The 25,916-nt window shown below is 37.0% G+C and overlaps 1 protein-coding gene across 1 annotated transcript in view; it reads right to left on the reverse strand.

Annotated features, from left to right (window-relative positions):
* ERC2 (ELKS/RAB6-interacting/CAST family member 2) overlaps positions 1–25,916 on the reverse strand; it is a 339,531-nt gene that overhangs the window by 72,064 nt on the left and 241,551 nt on the right. The gene's annotated exons all lie outside the window — the stretch shown is intronic.

A 25,916-nucleotide genomic window follows, 5' to 3' on the forward strand; every position in this document is an offset into this window, starting at 1 on the left:
CATTATATATGTTCTACATCTATATACACACACGTATTTTCTAGGAACATTATATTCCCCACTCAAAGCCTGCAAAAAACTTCAGAATCATTTTATAGGGATCACACATAGGACAGCACTTACATTTTTTGTATTCCTTTTGGAAGTCAAAAAGTGAGATAAGTAACAGTTACCAAATTTTCTCACAAATTGCCAAGACAGAACTAACAACAGAACTAACTCTCTCCACATAGTGCCCATGATACTACCCTTTTCCTCCTCATCTTTTTATCATGCAAGCTGATATGCTTGAACAACTTATTAACAAAACAGGATGGAGATCAATGGCTGGTAAAGCAGTAAGATGCCTGTTTCAATCGAGCAAGCCACGGAAAAACATCAGTTACAGTACAAGCTCCTATGTTACCTTTTAGAAAATACTCACCTGTGTAAATGAGTTCATTTCCACATATGGCAGCAGCAGTAAGCAAAAGAAAATATTTAAGGGGCTACACTGCAGGAAGAGATCCTGATTTGATGTCAAAACAACTAATGAAGCAAACAGATTGATCTCAGAATCAGAGAGTGTTTAAATGCCTAATGTATCTGTTCTATTACAGAATGGGCAGACCTGCTGAGATGTTTTCAGATACTGTACTAAAGCAGACCATAAAAATGTTCCTAATGTTTCTTTGGAGATTACACAACTAGAATCTGCAGAATGGGTAGTGCTGATTACAGCAAAGAATTTCTTTCTCCAGACTAAATCTGGCTTTTACCTCCAATCACTGCAAAGGTGACTTTTTTACTTCTATCTACCCAAACTGAAAGAGAGATGCTACTCTAAACCAGCAAACTGCAAATGTTTAAGTACATAATGAACCTGTCTTATAATACCAGATATCAGCTATTAAAAACAACCAGGTTTTCTCTTTGATAAAGAAACAACATCACAGCAAATATGTGCTGCATATAACAACGAGCAAAGAAAGTTGGTTTGAGTAGTGAAGAGCAGTGAGGAAAGAGTGTTCCAAAAAGGAAACTTGTTTTGCGTGCACCAGTTGTGCTTGCAGACTCAAACCATATCAGAAAGAAGTCATGCAAAGGTAACAAGTGATGTCCTAACAGCATTCTTTTTCTAATTTGCTACAAATTGGAACTGAGCATGTGTGGAGTTCCTAACCCCTGTAGCCTTGTTACCCTGTCATAGCTTAGAAGATTATGCAAGATTGACTAGTGTAACCCTCTCCAGCTGCTGCTTTTCTGAACCCTAACACTGCATCCAAGGAATCAGTGCTCCCTATTACTACCTGGATAAGACTGGACTCTATACATGCTCTCTGTTCTCAACACTGTACGATTCAGCAGAGTAGCTCTCCAGCTCCTGATTTCTCTGACTTTAACATTTAGAGCTACCTAAAGTACACTGCCTTTCATGACATTAATGCTCACTGTGGCTGTAATCATTCCTGCAATACTGACATAAAAATTAATGACCACTTCCTCCCTCTGTAGTCTGTACATCCTTCCTCCTGCCAATCTATCCAAAATCCTAACCATCCTCTAACACTCTCTGCTGTACATAGGAGGAGAAGATGAATCCATTTGTACTGCTTATGTTTCCCCTCATTTTGTATTTGCAAAATACCCAGTATTCAGCAAACACACTGATTTTTCAGCTCATGGTTTTGTAAGTCTAACCATAAACTTCAATTCAAATATTCACGTGAGCACAAGCAGATCTACATATTACAAACAAATCCCTATTCCCTGCTTTCACCACTAGCCTCAGTTGCCACGGCACTGAAGATCCTGCAAAATGGAGCTGCTCAACTTCCATCCTTCTAAATCTTAACTGCATATCACCCCTTAAGTATCATGTAAGGGATCACCGGTATCCCCTCACGCTTCATAGTAAAACTACAAATGTAATTGCAAATGAGTTACTATCAAAATAATCTGTTTTAGAAGAATCCTTAAGCATTATTAAAGACTTTAAAATAACTTTGATGCTTTTAACAGAACTAGTTTAGGTTTAACAGAATTAGTTTAACAGAACTAGGGTAGGAAGCAAATACAAGTACAAACAGATTAAAGGAGAACAGTCACCTCTAGCAGAGTAGGAACATGCAGTGTTGAACCAGAAGAGGTAACCTCATAACCATACTGAGGTGCAGCCAGAACAGGGTGTGTTGGAATGGAGACTAAGACATGCAAGAGGGTTGAATCAATCAGGAAAAACTTACCAGCTTTTTCACTCCATCCACTGGGATTACAGCACAAAAGTTTAACACAAGACTTATTTACTATTGCATTTCCAGACTAACTTAAAAACATGTCCCATTCACAATAAACAAATAAACAACATGGTCAAGATAAGCCATTTAGGGAAAAAAATAGAAAGAGAGTCAGTGTATCCTACTCCATTTTGTCTGTTCTATCCTAGTAATACTCAGTACTACTGTCTTAGTAGAAGGCTGCACTGTCAACAAGCTTGAATTCATTCTAGAAAGAATGTATAAGAAAATAATACTACTAAAACTATGCTATAAGCCAAGGGGAGATTCCCAGTGCTGAAATAAGCTGTCAGGAAATCAGTAAGAAAACTCTAAGCTGCAGTGAGTTACTATGATAGCATGTGAGCAGCAGGGTAACACAAACTTTATATTACTTGAATGAATTCATGCTTCAAAGTTATCTTATTAGCAATATTACATAAAAGAATAAGACAATATTGGAAGAGCAATAATCCAGTCAAGTAATTTACTTACTAGGTAACTCATTCCATATTATCGAGGTCTCCTGCTCACAGGGCAAAAAACCCCCAGCTCTCTAGTTCAAGCCCCTTTCATTGCCAATCACTCAACACAAAGTTTAAGCAATACTATTTTGCTAATGTAAACATCAGCAGCAGCATCAAAATTATCATATAACATAGAAGTTACACAATCTCACTAAAATAATGAGTGAAACCGCATTTGTGATACAAAACCACAAGCACATACATACTGATCACGATACAAGACAGTAGTGTACATTTCCTTGAGTAGGAAAACGTTTTAGCCTTGTTTCAACAAAACTAATACCATAGCTCTAAATACACTAAGATCTATACAGCACTGGAGATCAATGGTGCAAAAACACTTAAGTGTGAACAGCTGCATTTCTATCATGACAGATGATTATAAAATGTTGTATTTATTCCAATATTAAGTTACCCCCAAGAGGACAGAAATGCTTCTCATAAAATGTGGTAGGACTATAGACTATATTGATTGGAAGGGACCTACAATGATCATCTAGTCCACCTGCCTGACCATTTCAAGACTGACCAAGTTAAAGCATGTTATTGAGACCATTATCCAAATGCCTCTTATAAACATTGACAGGCATTCCCATGTGTCCTATCATTAGATACCAGGGAGGAGCAACCACCACCTTCCTCCCACTTTCTTTGGGAAGCTGGAGAGCAATAAGCCTCCTTTTCTGCAAACTGGAGAAGCTCAAAGTCCTCAGCTGCTCCTCACAGGAGATGCTTTCCAGCCCTTCTCCAGCTTTGCTGCTCTCCTCTGGAAGCATTCGAGTACCTGAACATCCTTCTTATATTGTGGGGTAGTCTGTACAGCATTCATACTTAACATTATTGATCTGTTAATAACTATGCTAAAACTGCATTTACTCTCTCACAAAACAAAAAGTCAAGCCTGATAAAGAACTGCAGTTGCAACAGACTGGGCCATACTGCTTCCAGGTAAAATGGCCCCAAATTTCTGCTCAGAAAGACAAGTTTGGGGATTCGTATCTGTCTCACAATTGGTTATTTACTGGCAGAACTTCCTAAGCATGATATCTTGAAGAGTCAATCATTCACACAACTACAGATATTCCACTGTCTCTATACACCTATCCTTCTTTAGAAACTCTAGACTGCATTTCCTTAACACTTAACTCACCTTTAACGTTCTGCTTCTTTACTATTATAGATCCATGAGGTATACTTGCAGACTTCCCACATTGTAGCACTGCCTACACTGTTTTTATGATACATGTTGAACGCTCTGCGAAACATTTCCCAAGTGGTATCATATACTGAAACTGAACTACGTCCACAGGGACAAACGCATATACCTTTTCAAGTCCAAAACAGCTTTACCATTCACTCTCCTCCCTGCTTCTTCATTGTATCTTTGTGTCCCCTGGCTTGTACTAAAGTTGGTTCATTCCACTCATGAGTCAGAAACTGAATCAACTTGTTGACAGTCTGGACAAGAACTGAAGGTGTGAGTATAAGACCAATTGTGAAGATGACAAATCTAAAGAATTCAGGATTAGAACTCTTAGGAGTCTTTACTAATCTAGATGGTCTCTTATTTGAGTACCCAACTTTACCTACAGCTGCATGTAATCAGCAGATAATAGTAGTTTTCTACTATAAACCTCAGGTTAAACTGTGACTTTAAAATCTTGAGAAGACTGTAGAACAGTGAATAGAACTAATATATCTTAAGCTTTATTCCAGTATCATAAATACTGTGTTGAGTTTTTGCTGTTCTTTTTCATTCGATTACCTTGATCTAATTTATACCATCAGATATATACTCAGATTCTAGCTATTACTGAATTTAGAATGCCATACGTACTAGTTATGAACTTTGGGCCCTGGCTAGTGTAAATAGGTGTTACCTAACTTCCCAAACTATGCATTTTCTTCTTTAATGCTTATTACACTCTTGCTACCATTTCTAGCTATTTCTAAATATACTATTGTGAATTACAGATGTAGTACAAATTCTATGTAACAAAAGCTATAGTCAATGCTCACTTTATAATGTAAATACTACATTGTAGCTGTATACACTGTAAAATTCCTACATTATGAAAGAAAATATTTTAAGTGTAGATGATCTTTAGGTTTAAAAGTTATAAAATACAAAGAGGGCACAAGCATACACACAGAGATCTGCTAAATCACAAGTCTTTTAGTTACAGATTGGCATTACATTTCAGCATACTATATTCTCACTTTAACTTTGTTTTCCATGTTGACTTTATTCTTTTTTTTATTTGCTTGGTATATTGAACCCTGGCTTGGAATAAATGGATTCAAATAAACACAGTTCAGGGCCAGAATTGCCACGGGCACATATTTTTCTTTCAGTGGTCCTGGGAAGTGGTTTGTTAAGCTATTGTTCTCAATTAAAAACTCATGTGTTTGTTCAGTACAATATGGGTCGCTGCTTTGAGTGAAAGATTCCCTTGACATGGCAAAACCTCTAATTGTAACAAGTCTATGCCAAGTATGTTTAACCAGATGCAGCCCCGGGTTTGATTAGCAGCCACTGGATTCCATGTACAATCAGATAATGATGGTTCTGCTTCTCTGCTGAGCAAACATCCTCAGCTTTTAATCAAGTATGTATGTGTCTCTATATATGTATGTACGTATACGTGTATATATCTAAAAACCTCTATACACATAATTATGAGCAGCACAACTATTTTAAAGCTACAGTTCATCTCAACTTATTTGACCTTTGACTGTTTAATCTTAGGAGGACGTGTGCAGTACCAACTAAAAATAAATGGAATAAAATATTTATTTTGGCAGATACCATATAGATATAGTAAAGAGACATGTGGTGCATGGAAATTTTTTACCGCACATGTAGAGAGCAGAAAAGGCTCTGGAATACATTTTTGTTTTCCCACTTGTGGGATAGCATCTATTGGATAATGATGATATTAGAACTGCAAAGACACGTGCCATTCTGGAACAACATTCCAATACTCCTTAACTATGCCTGAGGGAAGGTGGTGAAGGTTGGTGTTTATTTTATATAAGAGGGGATATTAGCTAAGTTTGCTAATATGACTTCAAGAATATTTTGGAGTTCTGCTGTTTGCATTTATTTTTGGTTTATTTGCATCTATTCGATCTAATAAAACAAAGTTCTATCCTCTTTTTTAAAGCCTGGACATCTTATATTCCAAAAATCAATTGTTGAGGGATTCTGTTGTTTTAGGTATTTAAGATAATTTCAGATAAAGCAAGAAATAAATATCCTCCTTCTACACACTATATACACCAACATCTTTAATATTACACTATTCTGCTCTGGTTTCTTTTGCTCAAAATCACAGAACTGAGCTCAAAAGACCAGGTCAAAAAAAGAATTATAAGTAGTAAGTTCAGTCTAGAATGAATGCAAAACAAATTAAATGAAGGGTACACTAAAGAGTGTTATGGAGAAATTTTCCTGTATCTTTTCAATATTCACCTTCCACAAACAGCAACAACATATATTCCATGTACTGCCAATGGCATATTTCCATCTACACTAACGTATGAAAGCATATTTATTTATTTGTGTATAAACTAGCATTGTTCTTTCACTGAGAAGCATGTGTGTATAATTAGCTTCATGAAGTACATAAAAAACAATTAAAGCAACTGACCATAAAACTACACGAACAGTTGACATTATGCCTATTTTTTTAACTTGATTGCTGAAATTTATAGAAGTCTCAATTTAATCATCACTTCATGGACTCTGTATGTAAATACACTGGTGTCCTGCCTTCTGCAACTCCCATTCATCTTTCTCAAGATACAGGTAAGTTACTTGCATGTACTTTCTGACAGAGTTTTTAGGCTAAAGCTGGTTCTAACACACAGTGTCAATTTTTCTATTGTATTAATATGCACAGAGTGAAGGGAAGGGGGGCAAACCAAAACCAACCCCAAACTATCCAGCTTACAGTACTGAGCTACTACAAATACGTGCCTCTAACAACAAACAGAAAATAGCAGAGAAAGCATTTCTAATTTTCCTCACTTGAGCTTTTCCTTTTCCATTTTCACAGTGAAAGTTAATTCAGTGCAGTATTCCAGACTGCAGTTACACTTGGCTTTTAAGAGTAGCAGCATCTCTCATCATGTGCTTCACAAGGAATTTTCATCGTGTAAAGAAATAGCTAAAACATGGTTGAAAAGCACTCAAACATCAATATACATTTATCTTTTTCAGCTGAACTTCTTTCTTATGTTTACTTTTCAAAGGAGATTTGGAGGAAGGAGGAGAAATTATACTGCTTTGTATCTATATTACAGTATTAGGACTGTGTTACACTTCCATGTCATGCTACATCATAATTCCACAGATACCTATCAGTTACTCCAGTTCTGTTCTTGGTTCACGTATCTGTGCTGAATACTGTTTCCATCACATGGTCTTAATTTCCTAATATGCTGTAAATAAACCGTGCTGTGAAATAAGTCATATTACATTTACTTTAGGAGCTCATAATTTAAAATTAAATAATGAAGACCCCAGGTTTCACCTGATTCTAAAAAAAACAGCTCTAGGAAAACAGAACATTAGCATCCATAGATATTATGGGAGAACAGCAATCTCCCCCACCTCACCTCCAGGAGGCATTACACCAGACTACAGCTGCAAGATGAATCAAGATACTCTTTACCACTACAATCTTGCTGCCTGTAGCATTGTGGTTGTTTTTTAAAGTAAATGGAACTGTTTTTAAAACGTTTTCTTCAACACATATTTTATAGCTGTGATAAAGCTGTGAAAAAGCATTGCAGAATTACACCTGCAAAACAAAAGTGAAGTTTTTGCATTTTCAGGGGGTTAATTAAAGAAGCATCCTGGAAAACTGGGCAGTTGAACACAGGGTCTAAGACAGGGAACAGGAGAGCACATACATTCTGATTCCCTAATTCACAGCTATGTGCATCTCTCAGTAAAACTGAGATAAGGTGCAAACCCAATGGATTCCCATGGAAGAGTAAGAAACATTTCCAACACTGCATTCCCTCAAGGGCTCTACTAGATGTGGAGAGTTATGAAGAATATGAACTGACATTGTGTAGCAGCTCACCCCATGGCATCATTGGATGTATACCTCAAGGACAGTTCATCCAATGCAGTACCAGATGCCAATGGAACCATCAGCAAATATTTCTGCCTGGGAAAGGAAACAGCCTTACACTGTACCCTGAGGATAAAGAAATTCTGGCTTTGCTAAACCATGTATGTGTCTGCATAAGGGAATTCCACACTCAACAGACCTCCACTGAGAAAGTCCTGCCACCAGATGTTTAAATCAAGGGATTGTTAGTGCACCAGCTGATCTCAATTGCTGGTGGTGGTAGAGGAGGCACTTTTGGCTCTCTTCTTTGAATTGGGCTGTTGTCTCCCTAGGTGGGGCTGTCATTTTACTAATAGATCATTGTATTTCCCAGTAGGAGGCCCACTGTCTTGACTTGAAGAAGGATGGGGAGAATTAAGTTCCTGTTTAATATTGTGTAGTTATGTCATATCTCACAAATAGCATTGTTTTACTCCACAGTCCACGGAGGGATCTTGTGCCTAGGACTTATTTGGTAGAAACAACTTTCAGATTTGCTTACAAAGAGTTAGCTTATAAGCCTGTGCATACAAAACCGACAGGATTTAGGAACACTGACAGAGATCTGACATATTACCAAAAAAAAAGAGTAAATCATAGTGCTGTGTATGTGTGGTCTACTGAATTGAAAGCCTGGTAGCCAGGAACAATCCAATTCTTCCCTACTTAGCTATACTATGTGGCTAAATGCATTTCAATTACAGAACAGTTCTAACCCAAGCATCACATACATTACATATTTACTTAATGGAGTTAAAGAAATCTCATTTATCTAAATGAATGCCAGTGTGATGGACAGAGATCCATATTTGCATTCCCAAACCCCAGGTGCATTTGTGGGTAAATGCACAGGCAGTGAAGTAGGAAATGCAGAGCCTGAAGTAGTGTGAAATCCATGTCTTGCCTAACCCTCATGGAGAAAAACTCCAGTAAAAAGTTTTTAATTTATATGAATAGAAGTAGTTTTATATCTTCATTTATTTGTAAGAACTGCAGAACTATTACCCCTTTACTACACCAGAATGCTTCAAGAATACGTCCATTATGATAATTTAACAATTATTAAAATACTCATCTATAAATAGGTAGGTGATATTGTCTCACGTTCAATGCTGTTCGGTTCCTGCAGCTTATTATATTTAAATATTACCTTACCTGCAAAACATGCCATTTTCAGGCATTTATAACACATATTTTCGATTCAGATTTTTGCAGTGTTTTTACCAAAAAAAAATTTTTTTACATATATTTACAACACAGATGTATTACTGCAGCTGTTAGGGAACCTGATTATCACTTTCATCACACATAATGCTTCTGTACTTGGAGTACACTATGTAAATGATGTGATTTAAACAAATGACAGGAATCAGGAACGGAGTGAAATTCTACTACAATGTAATAAAACTTTAAAAGTATGGCTATTCACACAGCCATAATTTTTTCACATGTTTAACATAACTAAAACACATTTTATTTTTTGTTCTATTAAAAATTGACAATCTTTATATTCTGTTTTTGTATCAATAAAAACCTTGTTTTGTTCAATATTTTTCAAGAATTCTTCATAGATATTTTTTAGCACACAAGTCAAATGCCAATAGAACAAAATGAATGCATGTATTATTTACAGCACTTAGCAAACACTATTCACGGATTAAAATAAAGTATAACTTGTCCAAGAGGACTTAATCCATTAAAGACATCGGAAACCAGCTTAATTTGTCAGAATGGCAGCTATTAACTCTGCAAGGTTATGCAAATACGGCAGATGATTGAGAAAGTGCAGGCCATCCCTACTGTGTCAAACATAAATAAACTCTGTATGAAAGCAGCAGCTAACAAATTTGTTGTGTAGGGAAGGCAGGTAAGGAAACACAAATACTTTTATCCTTTAAATAGGAATAATTTAAGTAATTCTACCAATGTTGTTAATGTCTGCAAAATTATACAACTGCTTTTGTTCTAAATGCTACCCCATTCTTGGTCTCTGAGGTTCCCCAGGGGGACTAAAGCTTCAGAATATCTTGACACTCTATCTGTGTGGAATTGGCATGTCAACTGGTAATTACAGACCTATAGGAAGTACTTAAACATAGTCTAAGTATAAATTTAGATAAATGAATAATATTGCTAATGAATAATATTCCTGCCACGGAAAACCTTTTATTTCAAAAGTATGTGATTTCCCTGACTCCATCAGGTCAACAGCTGTTTTTAAAGGCAGTAATTCCTGAACCTATTAGACAGCAGAAGGAGGCTAAAGGATCTTTCACACCATTGACAAACAAACACAAAAATCTATGTGTGTGCATCTGTGTTCTATAGATGCAGACAGACACTGACAAGTTGTCAAAGACCTTGCAAAACTTACTGAAGAATCATGCAGGTTTACAAGTCAGTACCTCACTGTAGCAACTTCAAATGTGTGTTGCAGCTCTCTATTGCTATTGTTATCCGGATGTTCCATGCATAGAAGCTCTTTCTTTTAAACAGGAGTGTGGATAAATACTTGATCAAAGAACCTGTGAAGGGGCAGAGTATATCACTTTGGGAAACAAACCTGAATGCCTTTGTAAGAGTGCTGGTAAGCATAAACTAGGTCATTAGAAGAGATACAGGAAACATGTATATCACTTTGGGAAACAAACCTGAGTATATCACTTTGGGAAACAAACCTGAATGCCTTTGTAAGAGTGCTGGTAAGCATAAACTAGGTCATTAGAAGAGATACAGGAAACATGTAACTCCATGATTATGAGGGAGGAAGAGGAAAATGAGAGAAGAAACACCCATTTGAACAATGGTGAATGGTTGGATAACCTGAAATACTGGAGAAAAATTACATCGTACAGCAGTAAGATCATCATGATCTATTGTGTTGCATTGGGGAAAGAGTCAGGCATAAATTTCATTGCACTAAACACATGTGCAACTAGTTTTACAATACTGCTTTTTGATTGTTTTTCCTGGAACAATTTTTAGTCCAACTCTTAAAAAAAGTGGGTCACGTAACTGGCCACACAATCCCAAAAGATGACTCCAAATAGCTTTGAGGTAATTGCTATATATTAAGGCAGCATATCCAAACAGAAGGTCAAAGAGAAGATAAATTGTGAGAGAGTGCTTGAAGCAAGCTCCTAGCTTTCACTGGGCAATTTCAGAAGGAAGACAGAGGAACAAAGTTGTTTACATCCTGTTTTTTCAGTGCTAGACTGCTGAACCCTTTTAGATGACTGACCCCTCCCTCAACTAACTTTATCAGTTCCAGTTATCACTACAATTGAACAACCCCTAGAACCTCTTGACCAGTGACCTCTGCTTCTTTCCAGTTGTGCATCTCTTATTTGTTTTGATCTTACTTAACCTCATGAAAGAGAATCTTTCTAAAGTTGAACTTCTCTCCCCGCTCAGCTTCTCTCCCGTCTTGCTATTTTCAGCTTCTGAAAGGGCATTTTCTCCCACCCCAAATTTGTTTCGCTTTCAACACCACCCAAACAACTTACATAGCATGAATGTTTCTTGTACTGTCACAAAAGCCCATTCTTGGTTCACTTTTCCTTAGGTTGGCCCCAGTTGTGCAAAACAGGGGAATTTGCTACCAAACTCCAAATAGCTAAGAATGAATAGAATAAGACATTTGATTTACAATGGGCTACAGCATGAACAAAAGTATAAACCACACAAGTTGCTCTTTACCACATGAAAAACAGTTACCAAACACATCAATGTATTTTTCACCATTAAAATGCTTAAATAATGTTTGCCCAAGTAATCCAAGATAGGCTCTTCCTTTTATAGATTCCTTCCGCTACCTCCCCCCCATCCCATCCCAAGAACTCAGTCTACGCATTCCTGCTAACAACTTTTCTTAAAAGGTAGAAAAAGATACAGGGCCATAGGAAATGATCCTCTGAAGTTTCACTAATGAGGAAGCAGATCTTAAGGCTCGTGCTGCTATTGGGCTCATTTGTATTTTTTATGAGCTGATGTACGAGTGGGTAGAAAAGAGACAGACTCTCTACTGGCAGATTAACCAGCCCTTTAAGGGTGCCTGCTATTAATTTTGGTTATTCATCTGCACATCTGTCTCTGTCCAATGGAATACAGCTTAAACCCTCTGTTGCCTTAAAATTTCATAGACAATTCCCTTATCTTCTAATGGAAACAACCTAATGCCATCTTTCAGACAACAGATTCTGTCTTCTCAGGTGGAGACAATTTCCGTTTGTTTTGCCAAAGCTCATCCCTCTTACGCATCTTAATGCTAAAGGAACAAGGCATATGATCTATTTAATGTCTTCACTTTCATCTTCTAGAATCTGACTACAATAATTAACTTTGGATTATTACTACCACCTGCCTACAAAGTGTAGTACATTATCATTTCAGAAGGAATACACAGTACAGGACTGTGCAGTTAATTTAAGCTTTGCTCCTGTCCCACTATTGCTTTGTTCACCTAGGCAACTATAGGAGTTTTCTCAAGCATTCAATACATCTGACTAGTAGAAGCCTGAAACTTGCTGTTCTTTATATTGAGCTGCTATAAACTCTTGCCTATACAAACAGAAGACTGCTAATATACTGTATATTATCCATGTCTACCCTTTATGAGATGCCAACATGACTGCTTTGTAGTTCACCTGATTTAGAAATAAATTATGTAGCAGAGTAGGGATTAGATCATATCAGATATATTCTGTTTGCATTTTTCTTTGCTTTCACATGAATTCTATATTAGAAGTATTTATGGTCTTTCCCACCTAAGAAATATGCTCCAACCATAATGGGCAATGTCAGAAGAACCGCCCGATACAGAAACCAGTTCCTTCCTTAACGGGTCAGGATGTCTGCTCTCAACACGAATCTTTTATCTGGTGCTCATTCATTCTTTCACTTTTCTTATCAACCTGAGAGTTAACCATCTGAAGAAACATAACTGAAGAAGACTTTCTTCCTCTCATAGTTTTTCCAGATTTACAACAGTACAAGGTTCTCCAAATAAGCTGTTTTCCTTAAACACTCTTTAAAGAAGCTCCCTGCTTGCTTTGTGATGCCAGAGTAACACAAACAACACCCACAACCACTGTCTGTGGACTACCATTCTCTAAACTTTCAATAATATTTTCATTTTTTCCAGTAACACTTGCTACCTATTTAGGCAAATGTGGTTATTTACACCGAAACTTTAGCATTTAGAGTCACCTAACTAAGGTGGAATCAGGCACACTACAAATCTCTAACCAATTCTTACAAATCCTGTCAACACCATGCCTCTTGTGCCACAGCAAATGGAGCCACTGTGGCAAAACAGTCTGTTCAGATGCATTAGTTCTGTCATAGGGCTGATTTGCATAGGATCAAAGAAAATAAACAGCCATAGGTATCACTTATACTACCTCAAAACCTAGGTGTTTTTAAAAAATGCAGGGCAGGAAAGAAGCTGTTTCCTATATGTGGCTTCCATATCACCTATGTCTGGGATTTTTATATGCCTTTCCATAGACTGAGGTAGACAACTATTATAATCAAATTTCACTAAAGGATGCACACATATGGTGACCATTACTTAAAACAAGCTAAACATTTAGTTTTGTGAACACTTCTATGAGCAAATTTTTTTCCCACAGTAGTAACTGAAGATCATCTGAGACTGTCTCATTTTGGTGAATATTAATTTACTTTTTGAGATCTGAAGAGACTCCATAATATGAACATCACTCCCTGAAAAGATTTTTCTCTTCCTACTGTCTCTACTTGATTCAATAGTCATAATGGACTGTGAGATAATATTTTGCCAAACCTGAACAAAACAAAGGAACTTAATCTATGATTTCTCTGTCTTTCTGCCATGTCCTACACAGGTTGCTGTGTGATACTTCATTGTTCAGAGGAACTCCCTCTCCGTATCTGTATTGTATGGGGAACATTAAGAAGGCAGCTACAAATTAAGGTTTGGTCTATCTTGTTGGATGTGTGCTGCCTCTGAACTGAATGTTAATACAAACACAGATACATCATAGAACAGAGGTTTTATCTCCAAGCAATTCCAATTACAAGGACCAGCCCAATTGCACAACCTGTGCATTCGCAGACATAGGTGAAATGATAAATATGACCAATACATAGCAGCCCTAAAATTCTACTCCTTTTACATACCAGTATAATCTTCATGGTAAAATTACAAAGCTTAGGTCTCTCTGAAAGTATTATATAAGAGGTGGTTTGCTTTTGGGAAGAGAAAACAAGAAGAGATTTTATAAATGTATCTGTGTTAAGGGAATGAGGAGTGAAAAGGAATAGAAGTTATTTAAGTGACTTAAAGTAGCTACAATATTTTTTGAGGGAAAAAAGCACCAACCCCTATACTTTGGGAAAATATGAACAGAAGTAGGAACATGGATTCAAAGAGACATCCTGAATCACCAAGTCTGGTTCCTTCTAGAAACCAGGAATGGGTAAAATTAAACCACAAATTCATTTGGAAGGCATAAAATTTACTAAACCCGATGCCTTTTTACATGCCAAAAGTCAGTAACTGCATGTGGAAGTCTTTCGTAATGCCCCAATTAGTACTTGACAAATGTCCCAGAAAACAAACACAGATCCTTCCTTTGAAGGGGCATCTGAACCTTCTGCCTAGCAGAGAGATTGCAGGAAAAGTATTATCAAAAGGAGAAAATTCACATATATGACAGTGGTGGACCAAGCTTTCTGCTACCTGGCTCCAGCAAGGTAAAAGGCTTGTAAATGGGACACACAGTGCCTAAGTACTTCAAACAATACCTGTATTCAATGGATTTCCTTTACACTAAACTTTCATGCCTATTTTCAAGAGGCTTTTGTTTATTTGGGTGGGGTGGGAAGAGAGGGATGGGGTTGGTTGTTTAGGACCTGTTCAAAAACTGGGATTCTTGCCTGAATCAAAACATGACTAAATGTATCCCTTCCCAGTGGCAGAATAAACATCTGGAATCACTCAGAGTAAGCTTCAATTGGCACACTGCAGTCACAGGACCCTCCTAATGTCGCACAATGCAAAGAACATTCTGGAAGCAAACAGGAATAATTCTGGCTACCTTGAGTGTTACTGATCACAGCTGTTACAAAATCTGTCTGAAAATGCTAACAAGATGCCCAAGCAATGGCAATCCAAGAAGTGCTGGATTCAGTACTACACTAAAATAGCTTCAGAACTGTACAATCCTCAGTTTAGGAGATAATCCTATGTTAAAGCACCAACAGAATGAACAATAAGTGTTTTAGTTACTTAACATAATTTTACAAGTAAAATAGCCCAAATATTGGGACTTTCCTCTTACTACTATGTTCTTTATTTTCTGTTTCTGATGAGTTACAAACATGAAAATAATGTTGTAGGGGAATTCAAAGGGAAAATAAACACCAGTTTCAGGCAATGAAATATGTTTATCATTAATTACATGTATTGAGTTCAAAAAAATAAAATAAAATAAATGGATATACTATAGCCCAGTTCAGAATTCCTAATGCATGGCCTTCACAGAATTCTCTATGTTCTTCTTATTAGAACATAGAACTCTCTATGTTCTAATAATTCTCAGGGTATCACTTTGACATGGGACAAGAGTCCTTCCACTGAATATAACAAAAGTGATGGGTTCATTTTCTGACCAAATAAAACCACTCTTGAAATATTTCCTGGACATGAATTGACAGCTATCTTTTTGCATGTGTGAAGAACTTGTAAAAACTCAGAGAGCTTAAAGTAGTTTTCATTAAAACAGCTTTAGTTCACAAACCAGAATTGGCAAGAAGCGCAAATGTAAAATATGACAAATATTTCTATTAGGTGAAATATTGGTGCAACTGGAAATTTACAACTTAAAGAATCTAATTTTATTGAACAAATATACCATCCAAACAGCAACAAGATTTTTAGAGTTCACATCTTCCATCATTCTACTATCTTTCTAATTTCAAATTAAAGCAAGCACTGCTGCATTTATATTAAAGCTTGTTATTTTCTAAAGATGGATAGCCTTCAGCTTTAAAATACATATTGTTCAAAATCTCAGGAAAAAACACTTCTGCTGTCAAAGAATGAGTCATTTTTTTCTTCCTCATATTCCACATGTATTTTATCAAAATTAATCCTTACAAAACAGTAAAATCAATAGAAAAGAATCTGGTGAAAACCATCTGCAATGAAGTATAGAATGAATGTCATTAATCTGCTAAACAAGGGAAAGGAAATTAGGGGTGGACTGGCTGCTGGGAGAAGCAACATCATACATTTAAATCAGCATTTTCTTAATGAAGTTGAAATCTTGAAACAGTGCATCACTTGTGTCCTAATATTTTCTGAACAAAAATAAAACCACTGTAACATGGGTTTTGACAGCTAATTCCATAGCATAATTAAAAGGTAGCAAGCGAAAGACTACAGTCTACCACAAAACAGGAGTTCGTGAAATGATTACCTCCTTTAATTGGGGTTATTGTACCTCACTTTAGACTTACAAATCATTATTTAAGCTAATACAACTTTAGGTTTGTTCAGCACTTCTGAACAAATCAATCTCAGATCATTTCATATTGGTACCTACCTTTCTGCTTTGACTTTCCACAGCACCACTGAACCATTTGAGAGGTACTAAAATAATCAATATCTATTCTCATCAGCAAAATTCTACCCACCATTCCACGTTCATTTTACGTTGGGTTCCTTGGATGCCCACCATCAATGGTTATGATAGACAGTTAGTATGCACACTTCCCCAAAACATGCCAAAATGTTGAGTGTTCTCCATCAGATGCCCGAGCAACTCAGAAATGGCACAAAAAATCATTCTTAAACTTCTATCCTCAGACCTTCCTTCCTCAAAGGAATGAAAAAACAAGGATAGTTCTACTTATGTTCAAAAAATAACAGGAACAAAACACATACAAAAACCCCCACGGTTCCCCAGGGATGTACTTCTGTAGCAGTGGGAATCAGCATGCATTACTTTATAGCAGTACGTTCTGCATGCCTCGCTCTTTAGTATATAAAGTCACTTCATCAACCCAATTATTTCTTTTTTTTCCTGTTTTTTCCCCCAAAGTAATTCTAAACTACTTTAAAACACCTTCATTACAGAAATGATTCAACCAGCACTGCTGCAAACCATGGAAATGTAAAAGCTGTTAAAAATGTATTAAACGCTGTCCGTGCCACAAGGGTACTAGTGTAAAATGACCTTAAGTTTAAAGGCTCCCTATGAAGGCAGAACAGTAATCTGCTCTGCTTCTCCTAATGAATAACAAATGGGCCTTCACAATTCATTTAGTTCAGTACAAGCTGCCATTACAACCCATTTTGTTTTTTTAACGTTGTGGTAATGTATCATCTTGCCTGACTCGATGTCATCTTCCTGAAGGTCATCAAAGGTATGTAACTCCACTCTTAATGATGGAAAAAAGAGGAAGGAAAAAGAGATATGACAAATTTTGACAAAGCACCAACCGGTCTGTCCTGACACACTGCATCACACAGTGAGGCTCATGCTTCCTGCACAAAAATGCTTCCTGTATTGTAAAGAAAGTCAGAAAAACACTAAGTTTTCAAAATAAATCTATTTTTCCAATTAATAACTAAAATACAATACCTGGGAAATAATTATTTGGGTCTGTATTTACTTCCTCTAGATATTTGTTTGCCCTAAAAATATAGTCTGAATGTGAGGATTCAAAAAGAAATGAAAAGACCACAAATATTTATCTTTATTTCACAGGTATTTAGAAACATGTATTATGTTGCTATGGACAATTAGCCTTTTATCCAATTTTAGTTGGTAGTTTAACTCACCCACCCTAAGGTTTTAATTATCCCCTCAGTCTGCATGCTTAGGCCTCAATTCATGCAGCTGGAAATCTGCCTCGGTGATGTTATAACCTTGTTAATGTAACAAAAGAGGAGTTTACTTAAAACTGTACTGACTGTGGACTTAAGCCAAATTTACTTGAAAGAGGAAAGAGACTGTCAAAAATCCTACAATAAACACAGAAATGCAGTTCTTTCATAACCTTCACCTTAATTCATATAGACAAGCAATTTACATGTAAGTGGATTCATATGGCCTGTGAGGGGCCTCCTCTCTGTAGCTGGACTATTCTTTGTACCCTACCCCCATCTTTAACAAAAAAGCTCCAACAGCTCACTTTACAGGAATGGCAGAGTATCTCCAATCGGTTTTAATCACAATAAAACATAATTAAGATAAACATTTATAAAGCTAGTCAGTATCAATAAAGGCAGCATAATTTCAAGTAAGTTCAGCTAGTCCTTTGTCAAATACATATTCTAAATTCAATAAAGGTTTTATTTGAAGAGTGTAACGTTGCACTTCTAATGAGGTAATAGTTACATTAGCCTTAAGTGGAAGTTGCTTGTCATATATTGATATCCCCCATTCATTTAGTTGCCAAATTACAGCAGGGATTTCCTAAGTTCATCTGTTAATTAGATTCATTTTTAGGCTAGATACTAACAAAAACCTACATTAGACTAAACAAGACATCATAGTTTTGAAGTGTTGAAGGGAGATCTTTCTGAGAGAAAAAAAAAACCTAAATTCTGTTTCTTAATACAACTGTGAAAACACTGTAGGCAGTTTTCATCCTGATTGGATCCTTGTAGTATTTGGTTTTAAGAGGGATCTGATGGGAGGGGTGGCTGTGGGTAACTGGGTGGTACACATGTACGCACAGCCACAAAACCCATAAAAGGCTCTGTTTTCACCAGTTTTCTTGCAGTTGTTGACAAAATAATCCAGGTAGGAGAAGAGGGTAATGGGCACCCAACACAAAACTGCAAAGCAGTCAAGTTTCTTTTGCTGAAAGCTTAAATATGTTTCAATAGGTGAAAAGTCTTTAAGCTCATGCATGTCAGAGTATTTTCCACTCTGTTAAGAGGGTATCAGGCTGCTGGATGTCAGATCACTATCTACCACACTTCTTGGGCTCCTGTTCTTTAGCTGTTCTGTAATAATCTCTACTATTCTGCTACTGAATTTCACACTAGCCGCATCATCAGCTCCTGCTTGAAGTCTCACAGACATGAATTACTTACCTTTGGTTTACAGACCACATAGAAAACTAAAAAGAGTCTCTCAAGATAATCATGCAAGACCTGAATGAGGTTGGCCAGTTCTCAAAATACTCATAACGTATCAAAACCAGTAAAATCCCCTAAATAGTGATTAGAAAATTCCGTATTTTGGAGGTTTTAGACTTAAGGGGGTTTAAAAGATCAGAGTGGTCTCCCTATTAACCACATCACTCCTTCCTTACCAGTCTCTGGGACACAGCTTGCAATAGCATGCAGACAGCTGAACATAACTACCAGGAAGTCCCTTCACTACTGCTCACTGATCAATACAATAAGGTTCAATGCTCATACCTGACTGCATTTTATCCAAATGTCTTACAGCCTACAGAAATAAGGCAGGATATAAAGCAGCATTCTTATGGATATAGATCTAAGAGGAATTAGAATTTCATTCAATAACTTATATCCACAACCCACGTAATATCAGGATTTGAAAGTATCTAGGTTAGCTTTGATCCCGTGTTGCACACAGAGATGACCTACCTAGTATACTTCCAACATCTTCTCCTCAGTACCTATCTCTGTTTCCTCACCATAAAGAAAGCTCAGGGGGGACTGAAAAACAAAAGAACAAAGTAGTACTGACTGTCTCTGTTAGTCCAATCTAGGTTTTCCCTCCCGCCTAGAAGATGAGAATGCCATAAACTACTCCTCAAAGAGTGCACGATGTATTTGTTGGGAAGCAAAAAACAAGGATCCCTACTAAGTAGAATCATTTTAGCAATATGGTGATCATCAGAGACCTGTGTGGTCAGAGTTGAATGCAATGAAGATAAACCACATGTTTGAGGTAGGAGTGGTTAGAAACTGGGAAGAGTTTAACCACAAAAAAAGTATTTTTACATCTCTAATCTAAGCCAGTAAATCACAGCTCCCCCCTTTGTATCTACGTATTTACAAAACTAAAACTGGATGGGTTTTCACAAATTCACTGTTAAATACTAAGCACAAAATATACCAAGTCTTTCACTTGCATCCCCCAATATACTTTTAAATGCTGCATAATAAGCGTAGTATTCCTATTGGGATTATACCAGCTCCTCTACAAATGCAACATTTCTATATACCAACCACTGAAAGAAGCTTTCCACTAAAAATATCCTGCACAAGTTCGCGCTGTCACAAAGCTTTTGTTCCACCTTGAAAAGTTTATCTATTCAGTTAAAGCCACTTCACCCTAAGGAAGCAAGCCAAGGTGTCCTTTTAAGGTGATGTTTATTCTGAACACAACAGCTTGACTGTAAGATGTAGCACAGACTTACATAATGTACCTTCTTAAACTACGTACCTTCCTTTAAAAAGGTTTTGCTAAGATACTCTGGTACACTTCACAACAGTGTGGACATAGCCAAGTTTGTTCACAAGCAGAGCAAACTGAGATGAACTCATCTGAATTTCCACTGTCATCACATAAATCATTATCTGTCATGATCAGCAGCACGGCATTGAGAGGTAGGTGTTGTTAGAAATTCAAGTGCCTTAGCAACTTTTTGTGTGCTATGCCATATTTTATCAATTATATCTGAAGTATTTGCTATTTACTACAATATTTCCACACTCACATCGTTTACATAGTGTTAACAGTGATAACAATACGTGTTTTTATTATTACATTGTTTATTATAATGATGGCCAATGAAGGTTGGGAGCCTATTATGGCTGGCACTGTGTTAATAAAGTATTGATCAGTCTTATGCTCTAAATAGCAACCTATACACGGTGCAGTGGGAGGGCACAAACACCACCAGAACAAGCAGTGTTAGGTTCTTTCGTATTTAAAATATGATTGTGTTCTCCTTCCCCAAAAGACAGAAACATTTTGATTCATTTCATGATAGAAACACAGGCCTCTATGACAATAAATACTTACAGATATCATTACATCAGTTAAAGAGAAAATCTTCCTTATGCCCTTACAGTCAGAAAGGCTGCTTCACGAGCTCACACCTTACAAAGCATGAAAGAATGTACATTAGAAAGCATTAACAAACGCTCTCAGACATGAGAGAGCAAGACTTTGATCACATCTTGCACTTTATTACACACACAAGAACCTAATCAGAGGAAACAAAGCAATAGGAACTTATATTTATACTGCCATAGCACACAGAGTAGTAATTGTTCCACTGGGGGTGTGGGAAGCGGGAGAAATGAAGAAGCACAGGAAGAAGACAGCAGTGGATTTACTTCATAGCACCTAAGGAGTAATGGAGAGGCAGAGAACGCTGACCAAACCCTTCTCTTCTGTCACTGAGAAAGTTGTTCCTGTTTGCTTCTGGCTCTGTTCTCTCCTAACTTTTTAAGACCTTTTCCTTTTAATGGAAAACATCATCATATATGTTTCTAAACACACTTTGTGTTTTTAAACAATAGTAAACAATAACCCAGTAATTTACTTTAAATGATCCAAACCATTAAATTCTTTGGCTCTCCATTTTCAAAGATCTGAGTTTAAATTAAGTTCAGCATTATCCCACTGGGGAGATCCTCAGCTCATAATTCCTACCATTGAATTGCATGTCCTGGGTCTCAAGTATGTAAGATTTGCCACTGGAAAAAGAAAAAAACCCTGACCCATCATATTTTGAGGTCTAAAATGCAGAAACATCTGCTAGAATCATATTCAGTTGGCTGAGGTTAGGAATATGGGAGCCTGGAGCTGATCAGTGCTGCCCTAGGTCAATGGGAATTACACTGAGAGGTTTCAGCAGACAAGGGCGTAATTCAGTCAGCTTTAAAAAAATCCATGAAACAGAAGCCTAACTTTTTCTTTCTTTTTTTACTTTCAGCCTCCTACTCCTTCCTTTCTGTCCTTTGAGCCACTTGTTCTTTTGAGTACATTATCAGAGGTGGAGGCCTCCACATTCCCAGGCCAGATGCACTTCGACACAAATGCCATCTCATTTCAGCATTTTTATCATAACTAATTTTTTAGCTAATAAAAGCACTTACAGCTTTATCAAGATCAGTAATTACAGAGTACATTGCTTTAAACAATATTATTCTTCTGGTAAAATTATTTAATTGCTTATGTTTTTGTACATTAAAAAATATTAGTTGTGCAATAGAAACCACATAAAGTGTGTTTAATACTGAATATATTGCATAGAAACTTCTTCATCTAAAATTAAAAATTGCTAAACTTCTCAGGAAGCTATATCAATCAAGATAAATCACTGATTAAACTGGTGTATTTTAAGCCATAACACATTTAGAAATTAAAAGACAGAAAAGGGTTTTAAAGAGGTCAATTTAAAGAACAAAAAACAGAAACAGGGAAGGAAATGTAATGATTTTCAGTTGCCATTGCTTCTTTACCTTGTCTTTCTTTTAGTTTCTTTACTTAACTTTTGAATTACAAAAGATGAGGATACTCTGCATCTCAAAGTCCTTCAAGCAGCTTGATATACCTGTAAACCTGAAGCACCTTTAATCCTGCTTGTTCTAAGTGGTTCAATCACTAGAGAATGTCATGTTACCATCATATCTCACTCTTATAACCTGCACTTCAAAATAATCTTTCTGTCCCTTCTATCATCTTGTAAATCCACTTATACACTATACAGCAACAGAAGATGCAAAAGGCTATTCCAAGCACAGCCTTTAAACCTTCCAGAGTGTAGTAGTTTATTTAATGTAAGTGGTTCTCAAAATAGAAAAAATAACATTAAAAATCATCTGATCATTACCTGTGTGTGCTTCAGTGCAAGGGAGCATTTTCAGAGGAAAGAGCTAATACTTCAGAGAGAAAATAAGTTTTAGGAACATAGTTCAAGAACAACAGGCAGAGTATAAAATAGCAGCCATTTATGGACCTGTTGTTCATTAATTTATCTATTCCCTTTTTGAACCAGCTGATGTCACTCTTGCCTTCTGTCGATGTTCCAGAAGGTCACCAACCAACCAATCCATAAACCAACATTTCTCTCCCTTTCAAATCGATCACTGATTAACTTCAGCATGTGCTTGATATTCCTCATGCTGGGAGATCTGGCAAACAACAATTCTACCTTCAGTTTATGCCTTCCTTTGAGATTCTGCAAACTTCAAACATATCCTCCCCCTCCCCAGAGTGAAAAGTCTTTAAGTCTCTCCCTCATAAAGCAGCTGCAGGATCCCCTTGATCTCTCTACCATTCAGGTTCCAGGGAAGCACTTGACAAATAAAACCCCTAAGAAGTAGTGTGGAATTTCCAACATAAAATGTTTGCTTGAGCACTGACTGCTGGTTTTCTACTGAGGCAAGGTACCCGAATGCCTATAGACAATAATGACAACAAAATCAGAAGAAGTTCACTACTAGGATGCAGAGTGGCAACTACCATCAAAGTCCCTTTCTGATGCCTTAAACCATATGGATCATTCTTACAGCTAGAAAGTCAAAAGCCTAAAATTTCTAGTTTCTTGAGAACACAACTCATGGAAACACATGATAATTACGCCATAATACTTATGAGATGAGGAAAACAAGCTGGTTAGAAAACAGACCCATTTTCTAGATAAATATGTTTATTTATTATAACCACAATATGTGTTGTCTGGAATACTCTGAACTCTTTCTGGTTAACCTTCAGACAACACTTCTGTGCCATAAGAAGCACTACTACCATTCCATAACAGAAAGGAAGACACTGCCTTCCTGGGAGGGAAACACTTTGAAGGTTGCTGCTGCACCTCCCACTTTCTAAAGGGGACAGACAACATGGGAGAGACTTCAGCTTCCTTTCCTTGGATACTCATATAAAAACAGGCAAAACACAACCTCTTGTATCACATTTTGGAGCAACCCTGAACTGATCTTCCCTCCAGCAGCAGATGACAATCTATTTTGAAAGTAAATTACGACCCTTAACAAGAACAAAAGAGAAATGGCACACTTTCTTCCCATGCTGATGAAGCTTCAAACATCATGAATCATACCAAATCAAATCAAAGTATACTATCATTTAGTCTGAACATGTAAGACTCTCAAGTGAATTGGAACTTGGTGGCACTCATACACCTTTAAATAAAAGAAATGCTTTGCCAAGTAAACAGTTCACTCATTCTATTCTCACAGAGAGAAGCATTTTATTGCTTTGTGCCCCTCCGCTGTTTACAAAAGAAAAACATCTTTTCATTTTAGTCAAGAAAGCTTCTGTTCCAGAGAACAAAGCCTTCATTTGGGTTTCTCTAATCTTTATGGTGTTTGCAAGTTGGTGTCAAAAATGTTAGTCAAGGCATGCTGTGTTACAGGTCTGTGGGGCAAAGGCAGTCACAAGAGACTTTCCACCCAAGTTAGAAGGAGACCACATTACCATTCTAACTACTTCCTATGGAAGTCACAGTTGTATCAACATCCTGCTGTTTTGTTTGTATTTAACTTGGGATATGACTCTCTACACTCTCAGCATGAATCCTACAATTAAATAGAAGCAGTCCACAGGTTACTAAAAAACAGTCCAGTGTTCTACAGTTGAAATGGTACAAGTTTTCAGACAATCAGCTTGCTATCCATGCACTGAGCATGTTTCTAGTATACATTACCACAGCTGAAACAGGTCAAAATAATCCCTCTAGTAAAATCTTAAAAAATAGTAAAACTGCTTTCTGAAAATGATCATTTTTTCCACAGCAATGTACATACTGGTATCGAAAAATATGCTTAAGAAACCATGCTGGACAAATTATCATAGCTTTTTTTCCTCAAAATATAAGCTGCATTAGAGCTAACAAAGTAGAAAAAACAGTATTTTAAAATTCTACTTTCAAAATAATAACTTCTTAATAGTCTAACAAATCTGACCCCAGTGCATTTGATTAAACTTCAAAGAGTATCTTTTAGTGTCAGGTATCCACTATTACATAGCCTAGAACTATCCCCAGGGCAGGTGCTGGCTCCTTTTAGAATATACTAGTGTTTAAAAAACCCTATAAACTAAGCATCTTTGCCCACACCTTTTACATAAACACCTCAGTTTCCAGTGTAGGCAGGATAAATAGTGCTCTCTCTTCTTGCTTTCCCTTCTGAAAAGAAGGGGTGGGAGGAAAGCACTGCCTCCCTGTAACACAGAAAGCAGTCAGTGTCTATAGGGAAGCTATGATTTTAAGTGGTTTTAAAGAGGGAGTTCCAAGGAATTTCAAAGAGTAATTGTCAACTTACATCACCCTGCCAGTTCCTCCTACCTTGTTATATTGCCTTCCTCATCCTTGCTGCTGTATGGAAGAACCCCAGAAAGGAAATTAACTTAATGACTACAAGTAGAGTACCTACAATATCCTGACCAATGAGTGTCATGCTTCTAGCCTGTGTGTGTGCACTGAACAGGTGTGTTGCATACATAATTACTCTGAAATGTTCCAGGTGCATTGGATTTACTACTCACAGAGATTTCAGATGCACTTTTGACCATGGCTGTACCCACAGTAATGAGGAAGAAATCACTATTCTATTGGGGTGGAGTATTCAGGATATAAATAAAGGAAAATATGTCCAGTTGCTCTCCCTTTCCCTCCCCAGAAGGGAGGTGATGTTTCTGAGATGGTGATAGATGGAATTAGTAATAGGAGAATGTAAGGCAGGGACATGAGCCCATTTGTCCAGGTGCTGGAAACATGTCTAGATCCTCTAGACATCCACCAGCCCTTGTCAGAGCTGCAGCTCCTGCTGAGCTGCTACACAGATGTGAAATCCCCAACTTGTACTCCAGTATAATTTATAGATGGAAAAAAGGGGTATGTCTGCAGAACCAGATGAATGGTAAATTTTCTTATACTTCTGCCACTAGTACTTCATAAAGCATTTTGACTTTCCTACAAATCCTGACTGTGACTCTCTAGTTTTACATCTTACATAGTCTTCCCCTTTAGGCTGTGATCCCTGACTTCCAAATTCA

Source organism: Melopsittacus undulatus, chromosome 9 (assembly GCF_012275295.1).
Source record: "Melopsittacus undulatus isolate bMelUnd1 chromosome 9, bMelUnd1.mat.Z, whole genome shotgun sequence".
Taxonomy (NCBI): Eukaryota; Metazoa; Chordata; class Aves; order Psittaciformes; family Psittaculidae; genus Melopsittacus; species Melopsittacus undulatus.